Source organism: Mesoplodon mirus (assembly GCF_964341445.2).
Source record: "Mesoplodon mirus genome assembly, chromosome: 1".
NCBI classification, from domain to species: domain Eukaryota; kingdom Metazoa; phylum Chordata; class Mammalia; order Artiodactyla; family Ziphiidae; genus Mesoplodon; species Mesoplodon mirus.
This window is the reverse complement of record NC_138976.1, coordinates 119,205,204-119,218,939: the sequence shown is the minus strand read 5'-3', so window position 1 is coordinate 119,218,939 and position 13,736 is coordinate 119,205,204.

Below are 13,736 nucleotides of genomic sequence, written 5' to 3'. Positions count from 1 at the left end.
TGGTGGGACACAAATACATCTTTGCCGACTCTCTGCTGAAACTTACGAGCGTTCACACCTAAGCCTCTTACAAGGTCAGCTGTTTAGCTAAACATGAACTCATGATCTAAATTTACACAATAATGAAGAAAGCAGCTACAAGGGGAGACAATCAGCCAAAACCATCAATACCAGATTTAGATTCCCAAGGCCATCCATCAGATGTAGGAATAATCGGGTGCAAGGCAGAAAATATACATAAAACTGGAACTGAAACAAGGCACAAGGATGTTTTCAAAGACTGGTAGGATCTCTCAAACATTTTTCAAGGACATGTCATTGATAAAGCTAAATACTCCAAGGTTGTGTAATACAACAGATTAATCATTGAGAAGAGTGAAATTATGCTGTTTTGAAAACTATGGCAGGTCAGATTTTCTGCCTAATTCTATAAGAAGATTTCTCTAAAAAATACACATTATTTCAAAGACTTATTGGCTGTGAAATAAGTTAAGGGTATTTCAAATGGCTTGTCTGCAAAGAAAGGTGAGATGTAGGGAATCACAGAAAGTCGAGGGGAAAATAGGTCAATATATACATTGCTGTATGGTGATCTAAGCCTTAGGCCAGCAACAATGGAGAGAACCTGACGCTTAGACACGTACAAGTAAGCTGGAATCTTTAAAAGTTCAAATCTTTATAAGTAAAAAGATTTATTAAAATGAAAAACCAAGTGTTTTAATTGACATCAGAAGATGAAAACAATAAACCCTGAGAACATAGAGAAAAGATAAATAAAGATATGAGCAGAACTTAATACAACAGAAAACGTATAAAATTCAGGTGATTTAGTAAGTCCAAAGAATCTTCTTTGAAAAGATTTAAAATACACACTTTGATTAAGGAAAACCAAAACATAATTAAAGAATATACAGAAAGAGTCAGGAAAATGTTACAGCAGAGAATATATGAAATGCCAGTAAATTTGAACATTTCTGTAAAGTGGACCATTTCCTAGCTCCTAAAGTTTACCAACACTGACACAAGAGGAAATCATTTAAGGTCATCATGTCTGCCCTTGGCATTCCCGGAACGCCCTGGCCTCAGAATGCAGCCTCTGTAGTCCATGGTAACCTGCGGAGAGGGGGCGGGGCTGAGGGAGGTTGGAACACTGCCCTCACTGAGGGAGTGGGTGTGGCCATCTCTGCTGTGACTGAACAAAGGGCAGGGGAGCAGGGGGCCCAGGGCAGGGCCCTCAGAGCCCGGCAGGCCCAGTGGAGTGTCACAAGCTTTTAGGCCCTGGCCAAAGGGCGCCTTCTTTGTCTGCACAGCTGCCCAAACTCTCACCTTTACACTCAGGCCGCCCTCTTACTTGAAGTGTGTGTGGAACGTGTCCGTGCAGTATACCGCGCTGCACAGTTAAGCATAGGTTTGGGCATCGTAGCTTCCTGCCAGGTGACCGAAGTTCGCAGGCAGATGGGTCCCTGGGACACACGTGGAGAGGCTCCTGCCCGGGCCACAGGCCGCCCACTGCCCCTGCCCCAGATCGGGGCCGCAAAGCAGCCCTGTCTGAGTCCCCTGCCTCTAGAGGGAGTATTGGACCAGCACTTGTAGAAAACGGGGTCCTTGCGGGCCACTCATTGGAGGGACACAAATAAATCTTTGCCGACTTTCTGCTGAAACTTATGAGCGTTCACACCTAAGCCTCTTACAAGGTCAGGTGTTTAGGTAAACATGAGCTCATGATCTAAATTTACACAATAATGAAGAAAGCAGCTACAAGGGGAGACAATCAGGCAAAACCATCAATACCAGAATTAGATTCCCAAGGCCATCCATCAGATGTAGGAATAATCGGGTGCAAGGCAGAAAATATACATAAAACTGGAACTGAAACAAGGCACAAGGATGTTTTCAAATACTGGTAGGATCTCTAAAACATTTTTCAAGGACATGTCATTGATAAAGCTCAATACTCCAAGGTTGTGTAATACAACAGATTAATCATTGAGAAGAGTGAAATTATGCTGTTTTGAAAACTATGGCAGGTCAGATTTTCTGCCTAATTATATAAGAAGATTTCTCTAAAAAATACACATTATTTCAAAGACTTCTTGGCTGTGAAATAAGTTAAAGGTATTTCAAATGGCTTGTCTGCAAAGAAAGGTGAGATGTAGGAATTCACAGAAAGTCGAGGGGAAAATAGGTCAATATATACATTGCTGTATGGTGAACTAAGCTTTAGGCCAGCAACAATGGAGAGGACCTGACCCTTAGACACGTACAAGTAAGCTGGAATCTTCAAAAGTTCAAATCTTTATAAGTAAAAAGATTTATTAAAATGAATAACCAAGTGTTTTAATTGACATCAGAAGATGAAAACAATAAACCCTGAGAACATAGAGAAAGATAAATAAAGATATGAGCAGAACTTAATACACCAGAAAACGTGTAAAATTCAGGTGATTTAGTAAGTCCAAAGAACCTTCTTTGAAAAGATTTAAAAGACACACTTTGATTAAGGAAAACCAAAACATAAGTAAAGAATATACAGAAAGAGTCAGGACAATGTTAGAGCAGAGAATATATGAAATGCCAGTAAATTTGAACATTTCTGTCAAGTGGACCATTTCCTAGCTCCTAAAGTTTACCAACACTGACACAAGAGGAAATCATTTAAGGTCATCATGTCTGCCCTTGGCATTCTCGGAACGCCCTGGCCTCAGAATGCAGCCTCTGTAGTCCATGGTAACCTGCGGAGAGGGGGCGGGGCTGAGGGAGGTTGGAACACTGCCCTCACTGAGGGAGTGGGTGTGGCCATCTCTGCTGTGACTGAACAAACGGCAGGGGAGCAGGGGGCCCAGGGCAGGGCCCTCAGAGCCCGGCAGGCCCAGTGGAGTGTCACAAGCTTTTAGGCCCAGGCCAAAGGGCGCCTTCTTTGTCTGCACAGCTGCCCAAACTCTCACATTTCCACTCAGGCCGCCCTCTTACTTGAAGTGTGTGTGGAACATGTCCGCGCAGTATACCGCGCTGCTAAGCTAAGCATAGGTCTGGGCATCGTAGCTTCCTGCCAGGTGACCAAAGTTCGCAGGCAGATGGGTCCCTGGGACACACAAGGAGAGGCTCCTGCCCGGGTCACAGGCCGCCCACTGCCCCTGCCCCAGATCGGGGGCCGCAAAGCAGCCCTGTCTGAGTCCCCTGCCCCTAGAGGAAGTATTGGACCAACACTTGTAGAAAACGGGGTCCTTGCGGGCCACTCATTGGAGGGACACAAATAAATCTTTGCCTACTCTCTGCTGAAACTTACAAGCGTTCACACCTAAGCCTCTTACAAGGTCAGCTGTTTAGCTAAACATGAGCTCATGATCTAAATTTACACAGTAATGAAAAAGCAGCTACAAGGGGAGACAATCAGCCAAAACCATCAATACCAGAATTAGATTCCCAAGGCCATCCATCAGATGTAGGAATAATCGGGTGCAAGGCAGAAAATATACATAAAACTGGAACTGAAACAAGGCACAAGGATGTTTTCAAAGACTGGTAGGATCTCTAAAACATTTTTCAAGGACATGTCATTGATAAAGCTAAATACTCCAAGGTTGTGTAATACAACAGATTAATCATTGAGAAGAGTGAAATTATGCTGTTTTGAAAACTATGGCAGGTCAGATTTTCTGCCTAATTCTATAAGAAGATTTCTCTAAAAAATACACATTATTTCAAAGACTTATTGGCTGTGAAATAAGTTAAGTGTATTTCAAATGGCTTGTCTGCAAAGAAAGGTGAGATGTAGGGAATCACAGAAAGTCGAGGGGAAAATAGGTCAATATATACATTGCTGTATGGTGAACTAAGCCTTAGGCCAGCAACAATGGAGAGGACCTGACCCTTACACACGTACAAGTAAGCTGGAATCTTCAAAAGTTCAAATCTTTATAAGTAAAAAGATTTATTAAAATGAATAACCAAGTGTTTTAATTGACATCAGAAGATGAAAACAATAAACCCTGAGAACATAGAGAAAGATAAATAAAGATATGAGCAGAACTTAATACAACAGAAAACGTATAAAATTCAGGTGATTTAGTAAGTCCAAAGAATCTTCTTTGAAAAGATTTAAAAGACACACTTTGATTAAGGAAAACCAAAACATAAGTAAAGAATATACAGAAAGAGTCAAGACAATGTTAGAGCAGAGAATATATGAAATGCCAGTAAATTTGAACATTTCTGTCAAGTGGACCATTTCCTAGCTCCTAAAGTTTACCAACACTGACACAAGAGGAAATCATTTAAGGTCATCATGTCTGACCTTGGCATTCTCGGAACGCCCTGGCCTCAGAATGCAGCCTCTGTAGTCCATGGTAACCTGCGGAGAGGGGGCGGGGCTGAGGGAGGTTGGAACCCTGCCCTCACTGAGGGAGTGGGTGTGGCCATCTCTGCTGTGACTGAACAAAGTGCAGGGGAGCAGGGGGCCCAGGGCAGGGCCCTCAGAGCCCGGCAGGCCCAGTGGAGTGTCACAAGCTTTTAGGCCCAGGCCAAAAGGCGCCTTCTTTGTCTGCACAGCTGCCCAAACTCTCACCTTTCCACTCAGGCCGCCCTATTACTTGAAGTGTGTGTGGAACATGTCCGCGCAGTATACCGCGCTGCTAAGCTAAGCATAGGTCTGGGCATCGTAGCTTCCTGCCAGGTGACCAAAGTTCGCAGGCAGATGGGTCCCTGGGACACACAAGGAGAGGCTCCTGCCCGGGTCACAGGCCGCCCACTGCCCCTGCCCCAGATCGGGGGCCGCAAAGCAGCCCTGTCTGAGTCCCCTGCCTCTAGAGGGAGTATTGGACCAACACTTGTAGAAAACGGGGTCCTTGCGGGCCACTCATTGGAGGGACACAAATAAATCTTTGCCTACTCTCTGCTGAAACTTACAAGCGTTCACACCTAAGCCTCTTACAAGGTCAGCTGTTTAGCTAAACATGAGCTCATGATCTAAATTTACACAGTAATGAAAAAGCAGCTACAAGTGGAGACAATCAGCCAAAACCATCAATACCAGAATTAGATTCCCAAGGCCATCCATCAGATGTAGGAATAATCGGGTGCAAGGCAGAAAATATACATAAAACTGGAACTGAAACAAGGCACAAGGATGTTTTCAAAGACTGGTAGGATCTCTAAAACATTTTTCAAGGACATGTCATTGATAAAGCTAAATACTCCAAGGTTGTGTAATACAACAGATTAATCATTGAGAAGAGTGAAATTATGCTGTTTGGAAAACTATGGCAGGTCAGATTTTCTGCCTAATTCTATAAGAAGATTTCTCTAAAAAGTACACATTATTTCAAAGACTTATTGGCTGTGAAATAAGTTAAGGGTATTTCAAATGGCTTGTCTGCAAAGAAAGGTGAGATGTAGGGAATCACAGAAAGTCGAGGGGAAATTAGGTCAATATATACATTGCTGTATGGTGAACTAAGCCTTAGGCCAGCAACAATGGAGAGGACCTGACCCTTAGACACGTACAAGTAAGCTGGAATCTTCAAAAGTTCAAATCTTTATAAGTAAAAAGATTTATTAAAATGAATAACCAAGTGTTTTAATTGACATCAGAAGATGAAAACAATAAACCCTGAGAACATAGAGAAAAGATAAATAAAGATATGGGCAGAACTTAATACAACAGAAAACGTATAAAATTCAGGTGATTTAGTAAGTCCAAAGAATCTTCTTTGAAAAGATTTAAAAGACACACTTTGATTAAGGAAAACCAAAACATAAGTAAAGAATATACAGAAAGAGTCAGGAAAATGTTACAGCAGAGAATATATGAAATGCCAGTAAATTTGAACATTTCTGTAAAGTGGACCATTTCCTAGCTCCTAAAGTTTACCAACACTGACACAAGAGGAAATCATTTAAGGTCATCATGTCTGCCCTTGGCATTCTCGGAATGCCCTGGCCTCAGAATGCAGCCTGTGTAGTCCATGGTAACCTGCGGAGAGGGGGCGGGGCTGAGGGAGGTTGGAACACTGCCCTCACTGAGGGAGTGGGTGTGGCCATCTCTGCTGTGACTGAACAAAGGGCAGGGGAGCAGGGGGCCTAGGGCAGGGCCCTCAGAACACGGCAGGCCCAGTGGAGTGTCACAAGCTTTTAGGCCCAGGCCAAAGGGCGCCTTCTTTGTCTGCACAGCTGCCCAAACTCTCACCTTTCCACTCAGGCCGCCCTCTTACTTGAAGTGTGTGTGGAACGTGTCCACGCAGTACACCGCGCTGCACAGCTAAGCATAGGTCTGGGCACCGTAGCTTCCTGCCAGGTGACCGAGGTTCGCAGGCAGATGGGTCCCTGGGACACACGCGGAGAGGCTCCAGCCCGGGTCACAGGCCGCCCACTGCCCCTGCCCCAGATCGGGGGCCGCAAAGCAGCCCTGTCTGAGTCCCCTGCCTCTAGAGGGAGTATTGGACAAACACGTGTAGAAAACGGGGTCCTTGCGGGCCACTCATTGGAGGGACAAAAGTAAATCTTTGCCGACTCTCTGCTGAAACTTACGAGCGTTCACACCTAAGCCTCTTACAAGGTCAGCTGTTTAGCTAAACATGAGCTCATGATCTAAATTTACACAGTAATGAAAAAGCAGCTACAAGGGGAGACAATCAGCCAAAACCATCAATACCAGAATTAGATTCCCAAGGCCATCCATCAGATGTAGGAATAATCGGGTGCAAGGCAGAAAATATACATAAAACTGGAACTGAAACAAGGCACAAGGATGTTTTTAAAGACTGGTAGGATCTCTAAAACATTTTTCAAGGACATGTCATTGATAAAGCTAAATACTCCAAGGTTGTGTAATACAACAGATTAATCATTGAGAAGAGTGAAATTATGCTGTTTTGAAAACTATGGCAGGTCAGATTTTCTGCCTAATTATATAAGAAGATTTCGCTAAAAAATACACATTATTTCAAAGACTTATTGGATGTGAAATAAGTTAAGGGTATTTCAAATGGCTTGTCTGCCAAGAAAGGTGAGATGTAGGGAATCACAGAAAGTCGAGGGGAAAATAGGTCAATATATACATTGCTGTATGGTGAACTAAGCCTTAGGCCAGCAACAATGGAGAGGACCTGACCCTTAGACACGTACAAGTAAGCTGGAATCTTCAAAAGTTCAAATCTTTACAAGTAAAAAGATTTATTAAAATCAATAACCAAGTGTTTTAATTGACATCAGAAGATGAAAACAATAAACCCTGAGAACATAGAGAAAAGATAAATAAAGATATGAGCAGAACTTAATACAACAGAAAACGTATAAAATTCAGGTGATTTAGTAAGTCCAAAGAATCTTCTTTGAAAAGATTTAAAAGACACACTTTGATTAAGGAAAACCAAAACATAAGTAAAGAATATACAGAAAGAGTCAGGACAATGTTAGAGCAGAGAATATATGAAATGCCAGTAAATTTGAACATTTCTGTCAAGTGGACCATTTCCTAGCTCCTAAATTTTACCAACACTGACACAAGAGGAAATCATTTAAGGTCATCATGTCTGCCCTTGGCATTCTCGGAACGCCCTGGCCTCAGAATGCAGCCTCTGTAGTCCATGGTAACCTGCGGAGAGGGGGCGGGGCTGAGGGAGGTTGGAACACTGCCCTCACTGAGGGAGTGGGTGTGGCCATCTCTGCTGTGACTGAACAAAGGGCAGGGGAGCAGGGCTCCCAGGGCAGGGCCCTCAGAGCCCGGCAGGCCCAGTGGAGTGTCACAAGCTTTTAGGCCCAGGCCAAAGGGGGCATTCTTTGTCTGCACAGCTGCCCAAACTCTCACCTTTCCACTCAGGCCGCCCTCTTACTTGAAGTGTGTGTGGAACGTGTCCGCACAGTACACCGCACTGCACAGCTAAGCATAGGTCTGGGCATCGTAGCTTCCTGCCAGGTGACCGAAGTTCGCAGGCAGATGGGTCCCTGGGACACACGCGGAGAGGTTCCTGCCCGGGTCACAGGCCGCCCACTGCCCCTGCCCCAGATCGGGGGCCGCCAAGCAGCCCTGTCTGAGTCCCCTGCATCTAGAGGGAGTATTGGACCAACACTGGTAAAAAACGGGGTCCTTGCGGGCCACTCATTATAGGGACACAAATAAATCTTTGCCGACTTTCTGCTGAAATTTACGAGCGTTCACACCTAAGCCTCTTACAAGGTCAGCTCTTTAGCTAAACATGAGCTCATGATCTAAATTTACACAATAATGAAGAAAGCAGCTACAAGGGGAGACAATCAGCCAAAACCATCAATACCAGAATTAGATTCCCAAGGCCATCCGTCAGATGTAGGAATAATCGGGTGCAAGGCCGAAAATATACATAAACCTGGAACTGAAACAAGGCACAAGGATGATTTCAAAGACTGGTAGGATCTCTCAAACATTTTTCAAGGACATGTCATTGATAAAGCTAAATACTCCAAGGTTGTGTAATACAACAGATTAATCATTGAGAAGAGTGAAATTATGCTGTTTTGAAAACTATGGCAGGTCAGATTTTCTGCCTAATTATATAAGAAGATTTCTCTAAAAAATACACATTATTTCAAAGACTTATTGGCTGTGAAATAAGTTAAAGGTATTTCAAATGGCTTGTCTGCAAAGAAAGGTGAGATGTAGGGAATCACAGAAAGTCGAGGGGAAAATAGGTCAATATATACATTGCTGTATGGTGAACTAAGCCTTAGGCCAGCAACAATGGAGAGGACCTGACCCTTAGACACGTACAAGTAAGCTGGAATCTTCAAAAGTTCAAATCTTTATAAGTAAAAAGATTTATTAAAATGAATAACCAAGTGTTTTAATTGACATCAGAAGATGAAAACAATAAACCCTGAGAACATAGAGAAAGATAAATAAAGACATGAGCAGAACTTAATACACCAGAAAACGTGTAAAATTCAGGTGATTTAGTAAGTCCAAAGAACCTTCTTTGAAAAGATTTAAAAGACACACTTTGATTAAGGAAAACCAAAACATAAGTAAAGAATATACAGAAAGAGTCAGGACAATGTTAGAGCAGAGAATATATGAAATGCCAGTAAATTTGAACATTTCTGTCAAGTGGACCATTTCCTAGCTCCTAAAGTTTACCAACACTGACACAAGAGGAAATCATTTAAGGTCATCATGTCTGCCCTTGGCATTCTCGGAACGCCCTGGCCTCAGAATGCAGCCTCTGTAGTCCATGGTAACCTGCGGAGAGGGGGCGGGGCTGAGGGAGGTTGGAACACTGCCCTCACTGAGGGAGTGGGTGTGGCCATCTCTGCTGTGACTGAACAAACGGCAGGGGAGCAGGGGGCCCAGGGCAGGGCCCTCAGAGCCCGGCAGGCCCAGTGGAGTGTCACAAGCTTTTAGGCCCAGGCCAAAGAGCGCCTTCTTTGTCTGCACAGCTGCCCAAACTCTCACCTTTCCACTCAGGCCGCCCTCTTACTTGAAGTGTGTGTGGAACATGTCCGCGCAGTATACCGCGCTGCTAAGCTAAGCATAGGTCTGGGCATCGTAGCTTCCTGCCAGGTGACCAAAGTTCGCAGGCAGATGGGTCCCTGGGACACACAAGGAGAGGCTCCTGCCCGGGTCACAGGCCGCCCACTGCCCCTGCCCCAGATCGGGGGCCGCAAAGCAGCCCTGTCTGAGTCCCCTGCCCCTAGAGGGAGTATTGGACCAACACTTGTAGAAAACGGGGTCCTTGCGGGCCACTCATTGGAGGGACACAAATAAATCTTTGCCTACTCTCTGCTGAAACTTACAAGCGTTCACACCTAAGCCTCTTACAAGGTCAGCTGTTTAGCTAAACATGAGCTCATGATCTAAATTTACACAGTAATGAAAAAGCAGCTACAAGGGGAGACAATCAGCCAAAACCATCAATACCAGAATTAGATTCCCAAGGCCATCCATCAGATGTAGGAATAATCGGGTGCAAGGCAGAAAATATACATAAAACTGGAACTGAAACAAGGCAGAAGGATGTTTTCAAAGACTGGTAGGATCTCTAAAACATTTTTCAAGGACATGTCATTGATAAAGCTAAATACTCCAAGGTTGTGTAATACAACAGATTAATCATTGAGAAGAGTGAAATTATGCTGTTTTGAAAACTATGGCAGGTCAGATTTTCTGCCTAATTCTATAAGAAGATTTCTCTAAAAAATACACATTATTTCAAAGACTTATTGGCTGTGAAATAAGTTAAGTGTATTTCAAATGGCTTGTCTGCAAAGAAAGGTGAGATGTAGGGAATCACAGAAAGTCGAGGGGAAAATAGGTCAATATATACATTGCTGTATGGTGAACTAAGCCTTAGGCCAGCAACAATGGAGAGGACCTGACCCTTACACACGTACAAGTAAGCTGGAATCTTCAAAAGTTCAAATCTTTATAAGTAAAAAGATTTATTAAAATGAATAACCAAGTGTTTTAATTGACATCAGAAGATGAAAACAATAAACCCTGAGAACATAGAGAAAGATAAATAAAGATATGAGCAGAACTTAATACAACAGAAAACGTATAAAATTCAGGTGATTTAGTAAGTCCAAAGAATCTTCTTTGAAAAGATTTAAAAGACACACTTTGATTAAGGAAAACCAAAACATAAGTAAAGAATATACAGAAAGAGTCAAGACAATGTTAGAGCAGAGAATATATGAAATGCCAGTAAATTTGAACATTTCTGTCAAGTGGACCATTTCCTAGCTCCTAAAGTTTACCAACACTGACACAAGAGGAAATCATTTAAGGTCATCATGTCTGACCTTGGCATTCTCGGAACGCCCTGGCCTCAGAATGCAGCCTCTGTAGTCCATGGTAACCTGCGGAGAGGGGGCGGGGCTGAGGGAGGTTGGAACCCTGCCCTCACTGAGGGAGTGGGTGTGGCCATCTCTGCTGTGACTGAACAAAGTGCAGGGGAGCAGGGGGCCCAGGGCAGGGCCCTCAGAGCCCGGCAGGCCCAGTGGAGTGTCACAAGCTTTTAGGCCCAGGCCAAAAGGCGCCTTCTTTGTCTGCACAGCTGCCCAAACTCTCACCTTTCCACTCAGGCCGCCCTATTACTTGAAGTGTGTGTGGAACATGTCCGCGCAGTATACCGCGCTGCTAAGCTAAGCATAGGTCTGGGCATCGTAGCTTCCTGCCAGGTGACCAAAGTTCGCAGGCAGATGGGTCCCTGGGACACACAAGGAGAGGCTCCTGCCCGGGTCACAGGCCGCCCACTGCCCCTGCCCCAGATCGGGGGCCGCAAAGCAGCCCTGTCTGAGTCCCCTGCCTCTAGAGGGAGTATTGGACCAACACTTGTAGAAAACGGGGTCCTTGCGGGCCACTCATTGGAGGGACACAAATAAATCTTTGCCTACTCTCTGCTGAAACTTACAAGCGTTCACACCTAAGCCTCTTACAAGGTCAGCTGTTTAGCTAAACATGAGCTCATGATCTAAATTTACACAGTAATGAAAAAGCAGCTACAAGTGGAGACAATCAGCCAAAACCATCAATACCAGAATTAGATTCCCAAGGCCATCCATCAGATGTAGGAATAATCGGGTGCAAGGCAGAAAATATACATAAAACTGGAACTGAAACAAGGCACAAGGATGTTTTCAAAGACTGGTAGGATCTCTAAAACATTTTTCAAGGACATGTCATTGATAAAGCTAAATACTCCAAGGTTGTGTAATACAACAGATTAATCATTGAGAAGAGTGAAATTATGCTGTTTGGAAAACTATGGCAGGTCAGATTTTCTGCCTAATTCTATAAGAAGATTTCTCTAAAAAGTACACATTATTTCAAAGACTTATTGGCTGTGAAATAAGTTAAGGGTATTTCAAATGGCTTGTCTGCAAAGAAAGGTGAGATGTAGGGAATCACAGAAAGTCGAGGGGAAATTAGGTCAATATATACATTGCTGTATGGTGAACTAAGCCTTAGGCCAGCAACAATGGAGAGGACCTGACCCTTAGACACGTACAAGTAAGCTGGAATCTTCAAAAGTTCAAATCTTTATAAGTAAAAAGATTTATTAAAATGAATAACCAAGTGTTTTAATTGACATCAGAAGATGAAAACAATAAACCCTGAGAACATAGAGAAAAGATAAATAAAGATATGGGCAGAACTTAATACAACAGAAAACGTATAAAATTCAGGTGATTTAGTAAGTCCAAAGAATCTTCTTTGAAAAGATTTAAAAGACACACTTTGATTAAGGAAAACCAAAACATAAGTAAAGAATATACAGAAAGAGTCAGGAAAATGTTACAGCAGAGAATATATGAAATGCCAGTAAATTTGAACATTTCTGTAAAGTGGACCATTTCCTAGCTCCTAAAGTTTACCAACACTGACACAAGAGGAAATCATTTAAGGTCATCATGTCTGCCCTTGGCATTCTCGGAATGCCCTGGCCTCAGAATGCAGCCTGTGTAGTCCATGGTAACCTGCGGAGAGGGGGCGGGGCTGAGGGAGGTTGGAACACTGCCCTCACTGAGGGAGTGGGTGTGGCCATCTCTGCTGTGACTGAACAAAGGGCAGGGGAGCAGGGGGCCTAGGGCAGGGCCCTCAGAACACGGCAGGCCCAGTGGAGTGTCACAAGCTTTTAGGCCCAGGCCAAAGGGCGCCTTCTTTGTCTGCACAGCTGCCCAAACTCTCACCTTTCCACTCAGGCCGCCCTCTTACTTGAAGTGTGTGTGGAACGTGTCCACGCAGTACACCGCGCTGCACAGCTAAGCATAGGTCTGGGCACCGTAGCTTCCTGCCAGGTGACCGAGGTTCGCAGGCAGATGGGTCCCTGGGACACACGCGGAGAGGCTCCAGCCCGGGTCACAGGCCGCCCACTGCCCCTGCCCCAGATCGGGGGCCGCAAAGCAGCCCTGTCTGAGTCCCCTGCCTCTAGAGGGAGTATTGGACAAACACGTGTAGAAAACGGGGTCCTTGCGGGCCACTCATTGGAGGGACAAAAGTAAATCTTTGCCGACTCTCTGCTGAAACTTACGAGCGTTCACACCTAAGCCTCTTACAAGGTCAGCTGTTTAGCTAAACATGAGCTCATGATCTAAATTTACACAGTAATGAAAAAGCAGCTACAAGGGGAGACAATCAGCCAAAACCATCAATACCAGAATTAGATTCCCAAGGCCATCCATCAGATGTAGGAATAATCGGGTGCAAGGCAGAAAATATACATAAAACTGGAACTGAAACAAGGCACAAGGATGTTTTTAAAGACTGGTAGGATCTCTAAAACATTTTTCAAGGACATGTCATTGATAAAGCTAAATACTCCAAGGTTGTGTAATACAACAGATTAATCATTGAGAAGAGTGAAATTATGCTGTTTTGAAAACTATGGCAGGTCAGATTTTCTGCCTAATTATATAAGAAGATTTCGCTAAAAAATACACATTATTTCAAAGACTTATTGGATGTGAAATAAGTTAAGGGTATTTCAAATGGCTTGTCTGCCAAGAAAGGTGAGATGTAGGGAATCACAGAAAGTCGAGGGGAAAATAGGTCAATATATACATTGCTGTATGGTGAACTAAGCCTTAGGCCAGCAACAATGGAGAGGACCTGACCCTTAGACACGTACAAGTAAGCTGGAATCTTCAAAAGTTCAAATCTTTACAAGTAAAAAGATTTATTAAAATCAATAACCAAGTGTTTTAATTGACATCAGAAGATGAAAACAATAAACCCTGAGAACATAGAGAAAAGATAAATAAAG